At 36.0% G+C, this 7,085-nt stretch overlaps 1 long non-coding RNA gene across 1 annotated transcript; it reads left to right on the top strand.

The window, feature by feature from the left end:
- Positions 1-6,212: 6,212 nt before the first annotated feature.
- On the top strand, positions 6,213-6,758 carry LOC140698989 (uncharacterized). The gene is made up of 2 exons (XR_012077001.1): positions 6,213-6,406; positions 6,619-6,758. It is a non-coding gene; the product is annotated as an uncharacterized lncRNA (long non-coding RNA).
- Positions 6,759-7,085: the final 327 nt, after the last annotated feature.

Here is a 7,085-nt window from a genome sequence, read left to right as displayed (position 1 = left end):
TGCCAGTCTTAGAGAACCCTGCTACAAAACCAAGAATGCTTTAATGATTAAAAAATGATATTTATACAATTATTGTTTTCATAGTTCATTTTCTATAAAGGAAGTTAAAATGTCAAATTATTAAGTTAAAGTTCAGATATTTGGCAAAAATAAATAGCTTGGGAAGTGTTAAGTACTAAAATGCAAACTACGGAAAATGTCAGAGACAAAATTATAGAAACCAGGAATAGGATCTATGTCTCAATTTCTATGTTTACTACTTCCTTAGTCATTATAGAAAAGTGTATAAATGATTAATGAAAATATCTTCTATTCATTATATGTTCCATGATGAGTTCTGGGCATTGGCAACATCTTTTAATCTTTTTATGATTTAGTGATTTTTCTAATAACTATTTGAGCAGGAATTTCAACTATGTTAATGACTGGCAATGCTGGATAAGCCAGGATAATATTTTAAGACACAAATCTGAGCCATGAATCTGTTTTCTCCCATAAGAAGGCACAGTATTAGACTGGCTAACACCCCTACTCCACAATTCTGAAACACATAGTGTAGCTGTGAATACCTGAACTGAATTCATTAAGAAAATTATTCATGCCCTCATTTTTTTCCCATTAAACTTTGATTTTCCCTTTGATTAAGGATTCTTTGTACCATATGCAGACTATTGAAGGAAGTAAACCAATGGATTTACAATCCCCTTGGATAAAATGGCATCAATGTTCCAGTGTTTGAAAAATTGAAATGCACTTCTAGCTCTACAAGTCAATCTGTCATCCCTCAGCCTTTTAGAAAAACTGTACAATACTGTCTACAACATTATATTCATTATAAGCTTAGTATCATACTAAGGCGAAAATATATTCCCAAAAGGATATAATTAAAACTTTATCAACTCACACAATCAGACAGTCACACTCTAAGATGTATGCTGCCCGGAAGAGTCTAGGAGAACTTGATTCTTTGATGTGGCTTGCTGGATGTGAAGCTTTGCTATAAGGATGCATCTAAATATTAAGAAGGAGAATTAGAAAGAATGGCCAGGTCCATGCATTGTGAAGTTTTAAGATTCAGCCCTAGATAGTCATACTTGGTTACATGAAAAAAAATGGTAAAAGTCCAATACAAAACCAGAGGGGGATCCAAAGGAAGTAAGCATCATGCATGCATGCATCCTGCTTTTGGCATATCTGGCTCTTTCTTGACATTTACATCTCAGCACAGCCTTCACTGCAATTGGTTTTTCAGAAATGAACTACCTGTAGGTTGAGACCAGTCGCTTTCTTTTGCCTCATTCTGTTTTATTTTATTTTTGTACATATTTCCACTGTCATAATGATCTTATTTATTGTTTAGCTGCATATCACCTAGCTCCTTCCACTAGAATACTATCTCTACAAGCACAGATGTCTTGTCTCTCGTTTCCCGTTTGTCTCTCTGGGCCCCAGAACAAGGACTGGCTGGCAGACAGTAGTCACTTAATAAATATCCCCTGAAAGAATGAATAAATGGATCCTTAGCTAGATGCTCTCAGTTTCTCAGAAGTTTTATACATGCATCCTTTGCACATGAATTCTAATACCCAGTTTCTGGGATTATCCTCAGGTGGGCTTCCATGGAAACTTTCATGAGGGTATTCCAATGCCAACTTATATCCCTTGGCTATACTGAATCTACTAAAACCAGTCTACAAAATTTCAAAACTAATAACTTGACACTTTTGGTGAGAGCCAATATTGCAAGTAAAATGTGCCTCATGATTTGATGCTCTAGGAGGGTTTGTGTCAAAGCTATTATTTGTTGGATGTTGCTAACGAATCAGGTCTTCATATCAAATTACCCTAGATCCATTTTACAGAACATATATTTATACAGAAAACAATAGTAACATTATAGATCTTGGCTTAAATCCTTGGAAAATTCTCTCCCAGGGTTATGCTTTTCCTGTAACTGTAATTATTTTTCCTGCACAATATTTCTGGCCAGAAAAAAAAAAGAACATTCCATCTTTCCCAGCATTGAGTCTCCATTGTTGAGTTTGGATGTCCACAGCTTTCTCGGCCAATCCATCTCTAGATTGTGTCCTTATTATTACTCATCCTTCTGTTAAATGTCTAATAGAATAGTTATGTTTCTCAGGTTAAGAGATGTTTTCATTGGGTGGACTTTCTTTCTGATGGAGAGTTGCCTTAGTAAGTGTGGGAGCGTCACTGAATCTTTGATGATGGCAATGTTGTGGTGCTGAAAATCACCAACCTGAACCTCGACTCCCATTTAAAGCATCTTTGATTCAGAAGGAAGTGATTTGTAGGCTTCCATGGAAGTAATTTTTAAAGTCATATCTCAGAAAAAGAGCAACTGACAGTTGGAATAGCTAATTTCCTAGAAAATTGGAGAGTAGGAGAAAATTAATTAATTAAAATACAGTCACTTTTAGTCTAAAGTATTGGTATTTTTTACAAAACCAAATTATTTTAAAGATCTGGAGTCAATGTTGAAGAAAAAATTATTCTTAACATTTATTCAAAAACATTCACATTATTCAAACTTTAAAAATAATCCATAAACATCTTTAAAATTCATTTATAAAACAGGCTATTATTCCCCTCATATTGTGATACTTATGAGAATCATAAAGTGTTCATCTGAGCAATCTATCTAAAAATTATATGTTGCCTGTGCAAGCTCAGAGTAGAAAAGTGAGAGATATCTGTTATGCCTTGAGAGGTCAGATCTTATAACAATCTTTTAAGAGCTTAGATTTTGTAGCTGAATCAACCTGGTTTCAGACATTGGTTCTGATAATCAGATTTTGGACAAGTTGTGTAACTCTGAGTTGCCTCATTTGTAAAATAAGAAAAAGCATACTATCTACTTCCTAAGGGGCTCTAAGGATTGAATGTGAACTCATTAGCACAGTGACTAAACCAGAATAAACTATCTCTTATATTAGCTATTATGACTGTTGGTTTTTTAATTCCTTGTACCCAGAAGAAGTTGCTTCTGTTCTACAGTCTCTTGTAGAAATCAATAACCAAAATCTTTATGATACAACATAAGATCTCTTGATGAGGGACTAACTATATGAACTTTGAGCTAACTTTAGTAGTTTAAGATTTATTGATTGGTGACTCACCTTAATTACATACCAACCCTCTGTAAGCGTTTGAGCTTTAATCCCAGGTATATAAAATACATGCATTTAAGAGCATAATAATTTATGCTCTTAGAATATATATATACACATATTTGTATATATACATATGCATATATACATATATGTAAGAATGTGTATATATACACACATATTATATATATATTCTATGAAATTCTAAGCCATGTGCATGCATTATTTTTGTTTTTAAAAATGTCAACAAAAGTTATGTGGGTTTGATAGGTAGTGGGATTATAGTTTTTCGTTTTGCTTTGATTTTTCTAAGATAATAAGAGTTTACAAATAGAAACACTTAAGAGACTTGTCTGATTAAAGTGGTGCCTCTCTTCCTATCTCTTCCTAGTTCCTTCTCTGAATCCCAAATGAAAGGTCTAGTCATAAATTATGGAATGAAAAAATATGAAAACATTTGTCTCCCATTGTCTCAATTCTTCCATTGGTTTGACGAAGTTCTGCTTATGAAGCTGGAGATAAGCAGTGCTAACTGTATAATTATGTATTTATTCAGAAAAGCCATAGCCAATTGCCAACATCGGTTTAGTTACAGTTTTGCAGAGGAGAGGGTTGGTGAATGTTATAAACTGCCTTCCACACAGGATGCATAACTCACCCTTGGAAGCTTTGTGTGCTTTGAGTGAGGACACCACGGTTTCTCTGATGGAATCTGACTCAAGAAAATATCCAGAAACTTGACCAAATTCTCACTCATTTAATACAGGATGGAAATGCTTTGAGATATGTCTGCTAATCTATAAATTGTAACACATCAACTCCAGAGACCATCTGGAGCAAACTCCCAGAGCACAGTGTCATTGAAGGTAGAGACATATATCATTTGAAGACATTTGACAGGAACAGATTTTCAATAACTTTCAGAAACTTGTCTAATTAACTATCTGTTTTAGCTTCTTTCAAAAGAATAGTATGATGGAATGATAGACATTTCTTTGGTGTAAGTATACCTCAGTGTGGGCTATAAATGGACTCAATATGGTTTCTTAAATTGCACCATAAAACATTTCAGTACCCTATGCTGTACAGGGATCTTTTGGGAAGGTATTCATCTAATGAGAAGGGGAAAAGGAAAACTTAGGCTTTTTACTTGTGAAAAAGTGAGCCAGGTAAATTGTTAAGGTGACGTAAGTGTTCACTGCTCTCACAGCATTGAATCTCTTGGGAATTAAATGGTTAAGATTTATTGAGTTTTTCTTTGTGTGGGGAAATAAGCTGAGTAATTAATAATGTATTATCATATTTAATCCCCTTAAAACTCTGTGAAGCAGCTACGATCATTATCTTCATTTCACACACACACACACATAGTTGAGTCTCAGAGATGTTAAGCGACGTACCATGAAGCTTGTAACCAGCCAAGCTGGGCTTTGAAGCTAGGAAGTCAAACTCCATCACACATGCTCTTAACCAGAAAGCTCTACTGATTTTTCCAAACGTAGAGCATTTAGCTGAAGGATATATCACATAATTTTATGGACTCTTTAAGGAGTCTGATAACACATAAATAACCTTCTAAATTGCTTGATAGAGACCTCAATTTAGGACCACTACAGGTGCCTTACCTGGGATTCCCAACATTTTAATTGAAACAATCAATTCATATTTTCTAAAAGACTTTAGCACTCTAAAAAGAATGAAAGTTAAAAGCTTTGCATGTGGCAGGAAAGTTAATGGGAGATGTGTACTGCTCTGAGTCATGGGAAGAGCCCCTTTAATAATTGCTGCCGTTCATTTGTGGAGTATCCGGGATTAACCTGAAATCTTGTCCTCATTACAAACCTGCACTGTAGGTGTTGTTTTCCTGATGAGGGATTGAAGCTGAGAGAGGTTAATTAACCTACACAGAGTCACACGGGACTCTAATAGTTTGTCTCTTGTGGTTTTCCTCTGTACCATACTGACTACTTATGATCAGTTGGGTAAAATTTAGTGATTAAAGAACTCTTAGGGCATTTTAATTGACTGTTCCAGGAACTTTCAGCCTTTGAACATCTCAGCCATTCAAGGTGTATGTGGGAAGCTGCTGCACGATTCCTTCTAAGAGGATTATTGATATTATCTAAAATAAACAAGCAGGAAATCTTAGAGAATAACATATAAGCACAGAGTTCTGCCCAGCCCATGCTGGGGAACTCATGGTCTTAAGGAATGAAAAAATAACCACAACTCAGACATGTGAAATCCCTGGAATGATATATCCCTCTCTTTTATCTAATTTAATGTGCTCACAAGAGACACTCTGATTAAAATGATGGCTGGCGAGATACGTTTCATGCAAATAATAGCTCACGAAGTCTGGGTAGTGAAGAGGTTACGGACAGAATATGATGCTAAAACTTTAATACACCCCATCAGTGTAAATACAAAGACTAACAGAGCTAAGAATCAAAATGACTTAGAAGTTTTAGCTGCTAGATCCAGAAGAAACCTGGATTAAGATTAATTAGAAATATTGTAAGATACCTGAGTATCCTGGACTAAGAGGCCAAAGATCTTTCAAGAAATGGAGGTTCTTCTGGCAGAAAGTATTAAGAAACACAAAGACTGAAGAGACTATGGCTGGGATCAATTGCCTTCGTCTGTACTGGGTTATCTGTGATGTAATAGCACATCATCCTACTAAGTACCTTAAAGCAATAATAATCATTTATTTATCTTGCAGTTTCTGTGGACGGTGTATTGGGGAACACCTCAGTTGGTCAGTTCTGGCTAAAGGTCTGTCATAAGATTATAGTCAGGTGTCTATGCTGGGGCTACAGGATTTGAAGGTTTAATATTTGGAGGATCCACTTCAAAGTGGATTTATTGCCTGGCAAGTTAGCACTGGCTGTTGGCAGGATGCCTCGTTTTCTGTCCTTGCAGGCATTTCCACAGGGCTGCTCAAGTGTCCTCACAACATGGCAGTGGAGAGAGAATTCTGAGGGACCAAGGGAGAAGCTGTCCTCTTTATGACCTAGCCTTGCAAGTCCCTCCCAATGACATCTGTTGTATTCTACTGACCACGTATACCAGCTCTGGTTCTGTATGCAAGACAACTGTCTAAGGGTGTGAATATGACGAAATGAGGGTCACTGGCAGCCACAGGAGGCTTGCTATCCGACTTTCCAATCTCCTCCCCATAACCTTGAAAAATAGCTTGTGAACTATTGTTGACTACCAATGTGGGAAAAGTTTGCAGATCTGGGCCAAGTTCAGAGTTACAAAGATGTAGTGTAAGAAATCCGTAATTGGTTCCATGTCTTACTTAAATATTCTGCAAAACCTGTTATTATTTTAACCACATTGCATGTTATTTTTATTTAATACTTTTTTATTATTAAAAAACTTATCATGCTAGTTCATTAAAAGCATCTGAATATGTGAAATACTTAGAAGCATTACCTAATTTAAGCCTCACAATAACTATATTATCTTCATTTTGCAGGTAAAGAGGCTGAAGCAAGAGAATTTAAGGAAGGTGTGCAAGGAGCTGAGATGTGAACTTGTATTGATCTGAATCCAAAAATTGTTCCTATTAACCCCTGTGATATTCTTCTAGATTCCAATAGTACTCTGATTACCAAATTTTGTGTCCTAACATTAGTTATAGGGAAGGGGTCACAGAGTTAATGTCAAAAGAGGGAGAGCTACAAGTTATAAGAAATAAGAGAGAGATTGAGGTGTACTGAGGGTTGGAAGAAACATAACAGAGCTGGAGGGAGTACAGCAAGGGTGGAGGATATCCAGAAGGAAGATACGTTACAGAGGACAGCACGACAAGTATGACAGTCAGATCCACAGCCCCTTGAAACATCCAGACAGAACAATTTGAATATCTAGGAATATGTGGGCTATGTTAAGTGCTAAGGAGATAGTGAGGGTAAGGGTATCATAGCAAAGGTAGGCATATAC

The sequence above is a fragment of the Vicugna pacos genome, chromosome 10 (assembly GCF_048564905.1).
Source record: "Vicugna pacos chromosome 10, VicPac4, whole genome shotgun sequence".
Classification (NCBI taxonomy): domain Eukaryota; kingdom Metazoa; phylum Chordata; class Mammalia; order Artiodactyla; family Camelidae; genus Vicugna; species Vicugna pacos.
Note: the sequence above shows the minus strand (reverse complement) of the source record. Positions and strands in the feature narration are given on the sequence as shown.